The sequence below is a fragment of the Dromiciops gliroides genome, chromosome 3, assembly GCF_019393635.1.
Source record: "Dromiciops gliroides isolate mDroGli1 chromosome 3, mDroGli1.pri, whole genome shotgun sequence".
In the NCBI taxonomy this organism is placed as follows: Eukaryota; Metazoa; Chordata; class Mammalia; order Microbiotheria; family Microbiotheriidae; genus Dromiciops; species Dromiciops gliroides.
The window spans coordinates 266640705-266655462 of record NC_057863.1 but is presented as its reverse complement, the minus strand read 5'-3'; the positions used below and the strand labels follow the sequence as shown (position 1 = coordinate 266655462).

Sequence of the window (14758 nt, the reverse complement as noted above, 5' to 3'; positions counted from 1 at the left end):
TACCCTCACTCACTGGTTGTGGTAGGGAAGATAAATCATCCTCGTTTCCCACTGCAATTTTCAGACCTTTCTTCTACCACCACTACTTGGAGCCTCTCCTTCTTGGAGAGGTTTGTTAACTCTCATGATATTCTCCTTCCTTATACAATGAGTTCAGTGCCTGGTGGATATTAATACACATACTGATGTTTTACCATAACCTTCTAATTTCTCAATCTACTCAATTCTCACAACCTACTCCTCCACTCCAACTTGACTACACACAAAGATCCTTATACACATGCTTGATCTTGCCACTACCCAGTGTTCCACTTACATGTTCATAAACTCTGAAATTCCTTTGTCTGATCATCTTCTTTTATTGTCTCTTTCCCTATTTCTTAAAATTCCTAATTTCATTCTTTATCCTCATCATGGGCTTCTAAGCCCCTTTCCTTATCTAAATCACTTGGTGAATCAGTTCAACTCCACACTATTCTCTTGAACTAGAATTCCTTGCCCTATTGCACCATCACTGAACACACCTTGCCAAATGCCACCCTTGGCTTACTCTTATCTTATGATGCCTTCATCCTTATTCACATCACAAAATCATGCTGACTCAGAGAACTACAAATTTATGTTACACAATCTCCGAAGGCAACCCTTTTTTATACACTTTTTCATACCTCTGGTCAACACTCTATCTTCTTGCTAGGGGCAGCACCACAATGGCTGTTACAAATTTTCTCATCTATCCTCAAGCCTCCCATAGTACGTCTTTCCCCACCCTTCTCAGATGTGGGCTTTTTCTTATACTTCACTTAACAAAAACTGAGGCATTTACCATGAGATTCCTGTTCTCCCCTCTTCCTCATCTCATATCACTCAGACATCTTTCCCCCACTATCTCCTTCATCCCTGTCTTATGAGAAGCAGGCCTCTTCCCTGCCAAGACAAACGCCTCAATGTGCACCTTTGATCCCATTCCCTCCTTTCCTCTAATTTTCATTCTATCTCCTCTTTCCTTCCTTCTATAAGCATAGGTTGTATCACCATCCTTACGGACTAGATCTCTCGACCTCTGATAGCTACCATTCTCTATCTTTCTTCCTCTAAGTGACTAAACTCCCTGAGAAGACAATCTATACTACATAAATCCACTTTCTCTCTTTTTAATTCTAAATTCTCTGCAATCTGGGTTCCAACCTCATCACTTGATGGAAACTGTTCTCAAAGTTGCCAATAATTGCATAAATGTCCAATCTAAATGCCTTTTCTTGGTCCTCAACCTTCTTGACCTCTCTGCAGTCTTTGACACTTATTTGATCACTCTCTTCTGCTAGATATTCTCACCTCTCTAGCTTTTAGTGACACTGGTTTTTCTTGGTTTTCCTCCTGCCTATTTGACTGTTCTTTCTTCATCTATATTGGAGATGGCTAGATAAATGAGGGTCTCTCATTACTATTATAAAGAAGTGATCCCTGAAAACCCAGTACAAAATCAAAGAAAGAGGCTCAACAATGAGGTGTTAAGCTAACAGGTAAAGGGAATCCAACATGTGATGGGATAAGAAGACACAAGGAGCTGGAACAAGAAAAACTGAAAGAAACCACAAGGCTCTCTGAGAGAAGCACAGAGCCAGAGGGAACCACTACAAAGAAAGGGGCTAAAACTATAAGCACAAGGCTAACTTGGGCCAATTGAGCCTAAGGTATATCAGGAAAGAAGTTGTATCACTGAACCATACCCCCACACTCCCAAATATATTGGGAGTACAATTGGGAGAGTGCCATTGATGGGGGAAATCTGAAAGAGACAGAGAGAGATCTCAGACTAAGCAGTTTTGCCAGAGGTGCTGCCTATAGCTTGGGGCTCAGAGCTCACAAAAAGATAAAGAGAATTACAGATACTACTTTGCAGAGTGGAAAAGAAGAATTTATAGCAAAAAACCTGGGCAACAGGTCAGAAGTAGGGTGAAGAGCAAATTGGAGTAGCTAAAAAACATGCAGGCTATTTACTGATCATAAAAAATAACAGTAATAATAATTGCATTTACATGGTATTTAGGTTTTACAAAGTTTTACACAATTCAAGTCATAGGAATAACTAAGTTTGTAGTCTAGCCACAGAGTTATGAATGTTATTAGTCATAGCAATTTTTCAAAGGCTATTAAATTAGAGTGGAGTCAGAGGAAGGAGAGTTCACACCAACTAAATTTACTGATCCTCAAAGCATTGAATTAAAAGTACAAGTTTTTGGAAATAATTTCCTATTCCTAATTTTCTTTTTTAAAAAATTGTTGTCTAACTCATCTTTTTCTTTTTTATTGCAGTATTTCCCAAGGAAAAAGGACAAGGTCTTGTTTACAACACCTAATATGAGTCTTTGCATACTGATGGTATTTAATAATTAAGTGAGTAACAGTGAAGGCACAGACCTGCAGAATTAAGAAGAGAACCCATTTGTCTTGCTCTCCCATCCAAGAATCTGTCTACCAGACCGTATTGCCTCTAGGAACATGACATCCCCATTAGGCACTATTTTCCCAGTAGGAAAGAAGTACAGTGTGTCAGTGTATGCAATTACTTTCCAGAGGAAAAAAACAATCCTTCTGAATTTTAAAGTATTAATATCTGGTGTTGAAGAAGAGGGAGGAGGAGAAGGATGGGAGGGAAGGTTAGAGAATGTTAGATTTAGCTAGTTAGTGACTGCCTCATCCAACCCCTCATTTTGGAAATGACAACACAGAAGATTTCACATTGATTTGCCCAAAGACAAAAAGATTTTTTTTAAATTTTCTTTATTATTATTAACTTGACAAACATCAACATTAACATTTCCCTATACAAAGAAAAAAGAGAAATATATATATGAAACTACTATATACATGTTGATTCCCACACTGCCCTAGTGAAGTTTATATTTAATTCCATAGTATTCACATGGGGACTTCCTTCTGCTCTCTTCTGTATGTGTATATATATATATATATATATATATATATATATATATATATATATATATATATATATTGGGGGGGGGCAGAGCAATGAGGGTTAAGTGACTTGCCCAGGATCACACAGCTAGTGAGTGCCAAGTGTCTGAGTCCGGATTTGAACTCAGGTCCTCCTAAATCCAGGACCAGTGCTTTATCCACTGTGCCACCTAGCTGCCCCCAATTGATAATTTAGTGACAATTAGCTAATAGACTCAACTAGCTCTTAGCAAAGGCATTTACTAAAATGGCATAGTAAAAAATGGTATCTATAAAACACCAACACACCTCCTCTCTCCAGAATCTGGGTATATATACTCTGCCACAAATACACATAGTATCTGTGGGAAGAACAAGCACAAACTTCAGGTACAGTAGTAGTGAACTGCTCTTCAGAGAGACACAGATACAGAAAGGCCCAAGAGAGGAAGCAGCTTCAGACATTAATGGGAAGTACACCAGTGGACAGAATGTGAGCTATATAGTATAAGAAACCAATGTGAGGCAAAGTTACTCATGACTCAACAAATGCAGACCAAGAGGTCTTTATTCTTGAGGTAGGAAGGGTAATTAGGAAGCTACTGCAATAACCTAGGCAAGAGATGATGATGCTGTGAAGTAAAGTGGTACCTGCATGAGTAGAGAGAAGGGATGGGATAAAAGAGATGCTGTGAAGGAGAAACCAAAAGATTTGACAACAGAGGTGAAGATTCAAAGATATGCCAAGGTTATGAATTTGGGAGTCTAGAAGGTTAGTGATAGCTTTGACAGATATAGGGAAATTTGGAAGAGGGATAAGCTGACAGAAGGAGGGATACTAAGTTCAGTTTCATACATTTTGAGTTTTAAATGTCTCCTCAACATGTAGTTTGAAAATACACAACAGGTGATAAAAAATGAAGCCTCAGGAGAGAGACTAGGAATATTTAGAGAGATCTGGGGAGTCATCTGCGTAGAGATGATATTTAAACTTATGGCAACTGAAAAGGATACCAAGAGAAAGACTACAGAGGGAAAAAAGAAGAGGACCCAGGACAGAATCATGAGGAACACCAAGTTAGAGGTAGGTCAGAAAAGAAGATTGAGAAGGAGATGTCAGACAGGTATGAAGTAACCTATGAGAGAATGGTGTCATGAAAACTAAGGGAAGAGAGTATATAGGAAATGAGATGGTCGAATGCAGCCAATAGGTTGAAAAAGATGCAGACTGAAAAAATAGCATGAGATTTGGTCGTTAAAAGATGAATGGCAATTCAGGACAGAGAAATTTTAGTTGAGTGCTTAACGGGAAGCTGCACTGAAAGGAGGAGGGAGAGGAGAGGAGAGGAAGTGTGGGCAGTAAGTGTAGAAAGATGTTTCAAGAAGTTTGGCTGAGAAAAGGACAATACAGCTTGAAGGGGTGTGAGGTTCTAGTGAAGGTTTTTACAAGATGGGATAAGACTTGGGGATAATTGAAGGCAATAGGAAAGGAGTCAGTTGATAAAGGTTGAAGATTCAAAAGAAGTGGGATGTCTGAGGATGCAATTTGCTGTAAAAGACAGGACAGGTTGGGTTCAAGGTCCCATGGAGAGGGTCATCTTAGAAAGGAGAAGAGCCATCGCTTTGACAGGAACTGGGGGAAATGAGGAGAGAGTGGGGAATTATATCAAAGGATATCAAGAAAAGACAATTAGAGAAGAGAGAGCCTCAGCTTTAACAGTTAGAGAAAGTAAGAGATTATGATCCTCGGCTGAGGGAGTTGGGCAACAGAGAAAAAAATAAGTTAAGGGAGAGGACTGAGGAGTCTGGAAAAAGGGAGATAGTAAATCAATGAGGAAAAAGTTTTAGTCCCATGAAGGATCAGTTGAGGTTGGATAACACAAATTTGCAATGTGCCTAGTCAGTATAGTTGTGAAACGTCCTCCAACTGTATTCTGTATCTCAAGGAGGAGAAGCTAAGAAGGCAAATGTTAGGTATAGTATATGGCAATGATTTGGCAAAATAGGAAAAGGGGGCAAGGGTTTCAGGACTAGAGGAAAGTGTAAAGATGAAATTATTATTGTGCTGGGATAGGAGACAGAGGTTGTCAGAGAAGGGGTAATGACTTAAGGAAGTTTAGACCAGCACCTCACCCCATACATCAAGATAAGCTGCAAAGGACTGCAAAGGTCATCTACCCAATCCCAGTCACCCTGACCTTTCTGCACAAACAGTATCACTGCAATTAAAATTATAAGGGAAATAGGTGACTGGGGGAAAACATCTTTGCAGCAAGGTTATCTGATAAGGGACTTTTCTTTTGTTGTTGAGAGGGGGAGGGGGAGGGAGAGACTCAGTTTCCCCAACTTGTCCAGGCCTGAAGTGTAGCCACTCATGATCCTAATGCTAATCATCATGGAAATTTTAACCTGCTCCATTTTTCTGAACTCAGGTCAGTTAGTTCATCCTTAGACAGCCTGATATTCCTAAACTTCAAGGGGCTCTCTATATTGACGCTGGACTTAGTGCAGACACCAGATAGGTTTTAGCCCTACTGCAGAACTTTTAAGCTAAATTGATCCACCGGCTTCAGCCTTCCCCAGCAGCAGGTATTACAGTCATGGTCTACCAGGTTCAGATATAATTTCAAAGAATGATCATATTTCCTGACACCTATGACCAGACAAAAATTCCGGGCACCATATTTCAAGAGAGCAGTGTGAAAATAGAGACTCCACCCCCTAAAAGAGACCCCAAAGAGAAAACACTTAGGAAGGTCATAAACAAAAAACAGACATTCAAGATAGGGAAAAAAAGGAATAACATTTAGTATCACACTGATAGCATGCAACTATGCTACAATTATGACAAAGGAGACCAAATCAACCAAGAATAACTTATCCTGCAAACCTGAGTATAGTTTAATGACTACAATGTAAATTGAAAGAATAACCCCACACACACACACACACAGAGTGAATGTTGCAAAATTATAAATAACAATTATGACTTGAAAAAAAGACACATGGGGGGGGGCAGCTAGGTGGCGCAGTGGATAGAGCACCGGTCCTGGAGTCGGGAGTACCTGAGTTCAAATCCGGCCTCAGACACTTAACACTTACTAGCTGTGTGACCCTGGGCAAGTCACTTAACCCCAATTGCCTCACTAAAAAATAAAAAAAATTAAAATTAAAAAAAAAAAAGACACATGGGAAGACACTCCTACCCTACTGCTTTGCAGAGATGGAAGGCCCACAAGTATTGCACATTACATATATTTTCCTACTTCTTCAATATTGATTGGTTACACTGATTTTTTCCTCTTTTTCTTTTTTTAGTTTTCAAAAATGCTATTTTTTTATATGGGATGCTTCTCAGGGATGAGGAGAAATAGCAGGGAGAACTATGATGACATTAACCAAAAGATGTCAATAAAAACTTATTTTAAAAACAAACAATGAGTCTAGTCTTACCAGGAATAAGTGGACCTTTAATAGAATAGAGGACTTCAAAGCAATCCTGATGAAAAGGCCAGAACTGGGTAGAATCTCTCAAACACAAACAGGTTGCAAGAGAAACCTGGAAAAATTAAAAATTAAGCAATTTAAAGTATCTAAATGATAATCAATATTTACATCCTCATTGCAGGGGCAGGGAGGGAGCCAGAGAAGAAAAAGTAACACCCAAGAAGGCAAAAAGGGAGACCCAAAAGCAGAGCAGTTCTGTCACTGCTAAGTTAAATTTAATAATGTTTAAAAACCACTTGGGGGGACAGCTGGATGGCGCAATGGATAAAGCACCGGGCCTGAATTCAGAAGGACCTGAGTTCAAATCCGATCTCAGACACTTGACACTTACTAGCTGTGTGACCTTGGGCAAGTCACTTAACACTCATTGCCCCCCCCCAAAAAAAAAACCACTTAGGGCCATCATTTCATACATAATGCTCTCTTTTTTTGACATGCTTTGTATATTGAAATGCTCGTGTTTGTCATTCATAATAAGAAACACAATTTTAAAGAGAAATAGAGGGGCTGCTAGGTGGCACAGTGGATAGAGCACTGGCCCTGGATTCAGGAGGACCTGAGTTCAAATCCGGCCTCAGACACTTAACACTTACTAGCTGTGTGACCATGGGCAAGTCACTTAACCCCAATTGCCTCACTAAAAAAAAAAGAAAAGGAAAAAAAGAGAAATAGAGGATGGGGAGGAGGGGGGCAAACAGTCAAATCAGACTAATTCGAGAGCATTCTGAATTACTACTACTTCTGCTAAGAATCTATACCAGTAACAAATTTATAAAGGGTAAAAATCATTTCTATACTTATGCTTAAATACTTCATATTCTGAATTTTTTCATTCAGTTATGCTCTTCATTCTTCCTTTTTGGGGGGAGGGGGTGGGGCAATAAGGGTTAAGTGACTTGCCCAGGATCACACAGCTAGTACATGTCAAGTGTCTGAGGCCACATTTGAACTCAGGTCCTCGTGAATCCAGGGCCAGTGCTTTATCCACTGCACCACCTAGCTGCCCCCATTCTTTCTAACAAGTGGAGAAATTTGGAATAAAGCTAATTAAATATGTTTTATGACAACCAAATGGTGCAGTGGACAGAATTCTGGTCTTGGAGGTAGGAAGACCTGAATTAAAATCCAGCCTCAGACATTCCCTAGCTGGATGACTCTGGACAAGTCATTAAATTTAATCTCTATCTCTGCCTCAGTTTGCTCACTGGTAAAATGTAAGTAATAAAAACATCTACCAGTTTACATATATAAAGTGCTTTTCAAACCATAAAATACTGCATAAATGGCCATCGCTACTATTATTATTGTCATTATATTTCCTTGATCCTATGAAGGTAAAGGATCTGAAGTCTATTATTCACAGCTACTAAATGACATTTCTACCCAGGTGAATAAGCAAATATTATATTCAAAAATTTGTTGGCAGATCCCTAATACGTTATAGTTATTGTGTCAGCAGCCCATCATCTGAAGAAGAAAATAAATATAACATTGGGCTTACAAAGCTTGGCAAAAGATGTTATATTTATATTAACTATGCAAAAATATTTTAAACGGAACCAACTAGTTCTTTTTGAAAACAACCTATGTGGATTCTCATCAGAATTAGCAGTTGTATTATATGTAATTTTGGTTTACAATCAAAGAAGATAAAATTACCAGAATTTTCACTGTTTTCCCTAATCTCCTCTCTCTTTTTTCCCCCATAGAATGTATATAAAGTTTCCAACTGCTATGGGTCTACAATTGTTAGTGATTTGAATGGGTAAAATGTTATTCACATAACATTTTGAACAGAAGCCAAAAAGTTTGAACAATCTGAACAAAAGCCAAAAAGTGAAATGCCCATTGATTCAGTATATGAGGCAAAACTGTAATCTATCAGCTCACATTTGTGTAATTTCTAGAAAGAGGAATTTCCCAACCAAGGGTCACAACACTGTTACACAAATAAGCTGGTATACTTTGATTAGGCTGGTTGTGACAAAGGTGATTGTTTTCCTTTTCTGGGCTCCAATACAACTTGTCTAAATGATCTATGATATACAGTCCTAACTCCTCCTATAGCCTTGCATTTTGGGGTACTATTCTTTTTCTAACTACAAATGAAATTGACTTATTAAAGCAAGTCCCCTATTCATTATACCACGCATCGCTCTCACTTGGGTTACCACTGCCAATAAATGCTTGAGCCAGGTGAACAGAGTTGGGAATCAACAATCTCCATTAGACATGTCCTGTTACCTTAGAAGGTTCAGCTAGGTGGCACAGTAGATAACGAGTGTCAGGCCTGGAGTCAGGAAAAGCTGGGTTCAAACCCAACTTCAGATACTTACTAGTTATGTGACCCTGGGAAAGTCACTTAACCCTATTTACCTCAGTTTTCTCATCTGCAAAATGAGTGGGAGAAGGAAATGGCAAACCACTCCAGTATCTTTGCCAAGAAAACCCTAAAAAAAATCATTAAAAGTCAGCTGTGACTGAAAACAATTAATAATAACAACAATTACCTTGGTAAGAGAAAAACCCAGAGCTAAACATAATAAAAACAAATCCAGTGATCATATAATAGTAGGTTTCTTTGAGCTTTCCTAAACTACTATGAGCATTTATGTATAAAGCCAAGGCTCATCATACTTGGCAGAGTTGTACTGACACTTTTTTTTTTTTGCATAAAAATACAAGAGTACATATAATTTATGTAATCCAAGTCTCATTTGCAGAAATCTCTCTTCACAGATGAAGAATGATTATTTGATGCCCAAATTAGGGGTGAAATTGATGAGAGCTTGAGGGAGAGAAGATCTTCTGGATTCCAGATCTAAGAGAGGATACATGGGTTCTAGATTCTCTTCTAGGACAGATCCTTGGAGAAAGAGACTTTGGGAAGAAGCTAACATGTAGAAAAACTGGGGCTTTAAGCCTCTTTTCCCTAGAGACTTCAGGAAATTTCCTCTTGAGTGAGACTGAGGACTCTTCCCTTGGCTGAACAAAGTTATCTCACTCAGAATGGAAGAGTTCATCTGATATGTGTATTGTCTGATTTATTTTAACCTGTAAATATTCTCTGATTTCTATTTGCTAAAATAAACAGATTTACTTACTATTCACTATGTGATGATCTTTGAAAAGGAGTTACATTTTTAGATATAGCTTAGAGCATTCTACCCTTAAAGGGACAACTTGAATGTAAAAATTATTTCCCTCAGATCAACAATATATAGGAGGCAAACAGAGAGGAGAATAACTGGTTTGTTGGCCTCAATCTACTGCTCTCTGACTGGCAGGAATCAAAATCTCCCTTAGAGAATGGTAGGTGAAGACTAAAGAAATCTATTCATGTTTCCCTATAAGTGACATCTAAACAAATCTATTTGGATACCCAATTGGTACATGGGCAAAACACACCCACATACCCCATTTATATCTAGATAGTTTAGCCCTTGTCATAGAAAGCCTTTAAAAAGCAGAGATAATATACTAACACATAATTACAATAAACTCATGGTAAGAACCAAATAATGCTGTAAATGCCCAAATAAGGAACTACTTGATGAACTACAAAAAGGGAAGGAAATTCAATGTGACTTCCTTCCAAACACAAACTTGGTGGGGAGATGGAAAAAGGAAAAAGGATTTAAAAAATCTAAACCCTTTCTACCTAACTCCAAGTTTCCAAAAGGGCTAAAAGTAGTTTTCAAACTCAGCTGCCCATATCCTCTTTTTTCTATTATTTTTAAAAAGGTACTTTTTGTCTTTACATTAGTCATAGATCCACCCCTACACACAAATACACAATCCAGACTGAATCATTCCTCGCAACAAAGAAAAACAATTAAGAGGAGGGAAAAAAACCTTTGGACTGGAAGAGAAAGAACAAATGTAGATAATAGTGTGTTGAAATCCAAGATAAGTAAGAAGATTTTTGAAAAGATCACCTTATGCTAATCTCAACCAGGCCAAGTCATCAGGCTACAGTCCAAGGCACTTAAAGAGAGAATAAAGTCTGCTCTACTGACAATGTGTCTGATACTTAGTAGGTACCTGGATGACTTAGGGCAAATCACTTGATTTCCCTGGGCTTTAGTTTCCTCATCTGTAGGATGAAAAGCTTGGATTAGATGACTTTTGACTTCCTTTCCAGCTCAAAATCCAAATCTAGAGTCAGATACAATTACTGTATCTGATAGTTCATACAATATTCTGTTTTAGTTGTCCCCACCTCTCTTCAGTGAGTTATTATTTTTAATGTTCCTTAGATTTTCAATTACTCAAAATTCAATATCCTTTTATAGTGATCTTTTGTTTTCATTGCTGTACTCATGTATTATTCTTTTGGTCCTGTTTATTTCACTTTGCAGAAGTTCATCTAAATCTTCCATATCTTTGAATTTCTCAGTCATTTTTTAGTCAGTCAATAAACATTTATTAAGCACCTACTATATGCAGGCACTGTGCTAAGTGGATACAAAGAAAGCCAAAAGATAGTCCCTGCCTTCAAAGAGTTCACAATCTAAAATGGAAGTCATGTAAACAAATATATACAAACAAGCTTTATACAGGATAAATAGGAAATAAGTAACAGAGGGAAGGCACTAGAATTAGAAGGGATTGAGAAAAGCTTCCTGTAGAAGCTGGGATCTTATCTAGGACTTGAAGGAAGCCAGGAAGTGGCTATGAGGAGAGACAGTATTCCAGATAAGGGGAATAGCCAGTGAAAATGTCAGAAACAGAGAGAGGGTGTACATAGCTCAAGAAACAGCAAGGATGTCAGTGTCACTGGATCAAAGAGTAGGGAGAGGGGTCAGTGTAAGGTATAAGACTTGAAAGATAGCATGGGAAGGCTAGGTTCTTAAGAACTGTGAATGTCCAAGAGGATTTTATATTAAACCTGGAAATAATATGGAGCCCTCGAGTTTAATGGTTAAGAGGATAACATGGTCAGTACTTCACTTTTAGAAAATCATTTTTTGCAGTTGCATGGAAGACAGACTGAGGTGGGGAAAGATTTGCAGCAGGGAGATCAATCAGTAGTCTGTTTCAATAGTCCAAGCATGAGGTCAAGAGGGACTGTATCATGGTAGTTGCAGTCATAAGAGGAGAAAGAGGGGAGTATATTCAAAAGATATTACAAAGGTGAAATGGCCAGGCTTTGGCAATGACTTGGACAAGGTGGAGTAAGAGAGTAACTCGAGGATGACACCTAGGTTGTCATTAGATAGATAGATAGATAGATAGATAGATAGATAGATAGATAGATAGATAGATAGATAGATAGATAGATAGGTTGTCTCTATATATATGGCATTTTTTTTCCTTCCGTTCGCCAGTTCTGATCACTCACCTTGTCTCTGGTTCTTTCTTTCTTTTTTTTGGGGGGGGGGGGCAGGGAAATGAGGGTTAAGTGACTTGCCATGGGTCACACAGCTAGTAAGTGTCAAGTGTCTGAGGCGGAATTTGAACTCAGGTCCTCCTGAATCCAGGGCCGGTTCTTTATCCACTGCACCACCTAGTTGCACCCTCTCCAGTTCTTTATTACCACAAAAAGAGTACTGCTATGGCTATTTTGACATATACTGTACTTTTGTTTATGTGTTTTTTTTATTTTTAAGCTTCTATATTTCTCTTCTTATAAGCAAGCTTTCCTCTTTTATACTTATTTTAGAATTACTTATGTTCACTTCATTGATCTTCTCATTTCTATTTTGTTTATATAAGTTTTCTGAGAAAAATTTCCTGCTGAGAACTACTTTAGCTATGTCCCAAAAGTGGATAAGTTATTTCTGGCTGCTTGAACCACAGAGAATGTTGCTATGCATGGTTCAGTATATACTGTCCCTTTGTATCTGTTTTTTACTTCCTTAAGGTATACCTGGTAGTGACATTGCTGGGTCAAAGGACAGAGCAATTTAGTGATTTTTCTTGCATAATTCCAAATTGATATCCAGAATTAGAATCCTTCACTTCTCCACTTTTGGGATGCCACAAAAATTGTCCACAAAATACATCAGCATGCCTTTCTTTGCATAATCTCTCCCTTGACTGTCCTAATCTTTTATCAACTTTGTAAATTTGCACGGTGTGAAAGTACAAAGTGCTTTACATATATTACTTCATTTAGTCCTCAGTGTCAGGTAGGTATGATTATTATCCATATAATATAGATGAGGAAGCCAAGAGAGATTAAGTAACAGGACAAGAGTTACAAACAAGTAGGCAGCTAGGATTTGAACTCAGTTCTCCCTGATTCCAAGTCCAGCATTCTATCCACTGTACCTCCCAGCTGCTTAGAATGCTACACAGAAACTGTACTGAGTATCCTTTTATTTCTCTGAAGAACATGCTTCATTAGGTTCTCTTCTTTCTCTAAATAGGCTGTTTGTGCAAGCGTGTGTGTGTGTGTGTGTGTGTGTGTGTGCGTGCGCACGCACACACACACATACACACAACCTCGGCAATCATTAGGTCAGATCCAGGATCTATCTAGTCCTGTGCTTTATCTCTGATGGTGACAATGGACATTTTGTTGAAGAGTATTTGTTCTCCCTATCATCAACCTAAAAACCCTTTGATACACTCTTCGCTCTGGGTTTTCATGAGATTGCTTTCTCCTGGTTCTCCTCCTGCCTATCAAACCACTCTCTCAGTCTCCTATATGAGATCTTCACCCAGATCTCACCCACTAATCCTCTTCCCTTCTCCCTCTATATTATTTTACTTGGTCATCTCATCAATTCCCATGGATTCAAATATCTACCTATCTGTATGAATTTTTGCATATGATTTTTATGACTAATTCTATGAAAGAATTTACTGATATTTTTATAAGTACTGAATTAAATCTATCATTTACTTTAGAAATATGTTACTATATTTGTACTGCCTAACCACAAGCAACAGCTAATTCTCATTTTGTTCAATTCTTGATTTATGTCAAAATCTTTTTGAAATTGTCTTTGTATAGGTCTCCTATGCAGCATGATAAATTAGTGTTCAAGGATGTCCTGAGTTATCTAGGTATACACTGTCATTTACAAATAGAAATATTTTAATTTCTTCATTAGCAGTGTTTATTCCTTTAGGTCTCTATGAGTATATAATATTTGCTCATGGTTTCATATATATAATTGTATCATGTGAAAAGGCCTTTTTAAATGTTTTCAAAATAAATGTATATATTTTATCAGTGGTTTTCTTTACATCTGATCATATGATCATGTAGTCTATTTTAATAACTTTTTATTGCTTTCCTAGTATTAAGCCATATTTTCATTCAATGTATAAATACCAATGGTCATGATTGACAATTTATTTTGATGTAGTACTGTGGTATTATCTGTGAATGTTTTATTTATTATTTTATGTTAATATTAATGATGATTTATATTTTCTCAACTTTAAGAATCAATATCATTTTCTTTGCGAAAGAAGCTGAGTACTATTTTGAAATAGTCAATCTCTCTGAGCCTCACTTTCATTTGTAAAAATGGAAATAATATCTACTTCACTTATTAACTTGTATATCTCAGTAAGGCAGGTCTGAATTCTTCTTTCTAGAGTGTCTACCACTTGTTTTGTGTGTTTGTATATTTTTTTTTTTAGTAAAAGTTCTTTATTTCTCTATTTCCTTTATTCTTTTTTTTTTTTTTTTAACGGGGCAATGGGGTTAAGTGACTTGCCCAGGGTCACACAGCCAGTAAGTGTCAAGTGTCTGAGGCCGGATTTGAACTCAGGAGCTCCTGAATCCAAGGCTGGTGCTTTATCCACTGCGCCACCTAGCTGCCCCGGTTTGTATATTTTTATATTTTTGTAGGTAATTATCCATGTTTAAGTGTCTTAAATTCATTCACAATGAGCAGTCTGTATTAATCCCTGACCATTTTCTGATTTTTTTTTTTTTTGCCCTTTGATCTCTCCTTCACAATTTCTAATTCTGGTGATTTGGAGTTACTCTCTTCTTTTTCTAATTAGACTTGCTAATTGTTGGTCAATTTCATTAAGTCTTTTTCTTTTAAAGCTCTTGGATTCATCATCTCAATTTTTTTCAAATTTTCAATTATATTGCTCTCCCTCCTAATCTTGGACTTTTCTGTTTTCTGTTGCTTTCTTTCTTCTCTAAGATTTATCAGGTGCAGACAATATATTTTCTCATTTTTACCAATACATGCATTCAAGAATATGAAGTTGCCTCTGATTATAACTTTGGGTTAATCCCATAGTTTTTTTTTTTCTTCATGTGGTACCTATATTTCAATAATATCTGATATAATTTGACTTTTAAAAATTCCTTCAG

General features: G+C 37.5%; 1 protein-coding gene across 6 annotated transcripts in view; it reads right to left on the bottom strand.

The window, feature by feature from the left end:
* The window catches only part of TIAM1 (TIAM Rac1 associated GEF 1), a 323266-nt gene that overhangs the window by 203852 nt on the left and 104656 nt on the right, over positions 1–14758 (bottom strand). For all 6 annotated transcript variants that reach the window (XM_043994258.1, XM_043994259.1, XM_043994255.1 and 3 more), the window contains exon 3: positions 6412–6517. The gene's annotated coding sequence lies outside the window, so the exon portion shown is untranslated. The remainder of the gene's footprint in view (positions 1–6411; positions 6518–14758) is intronic.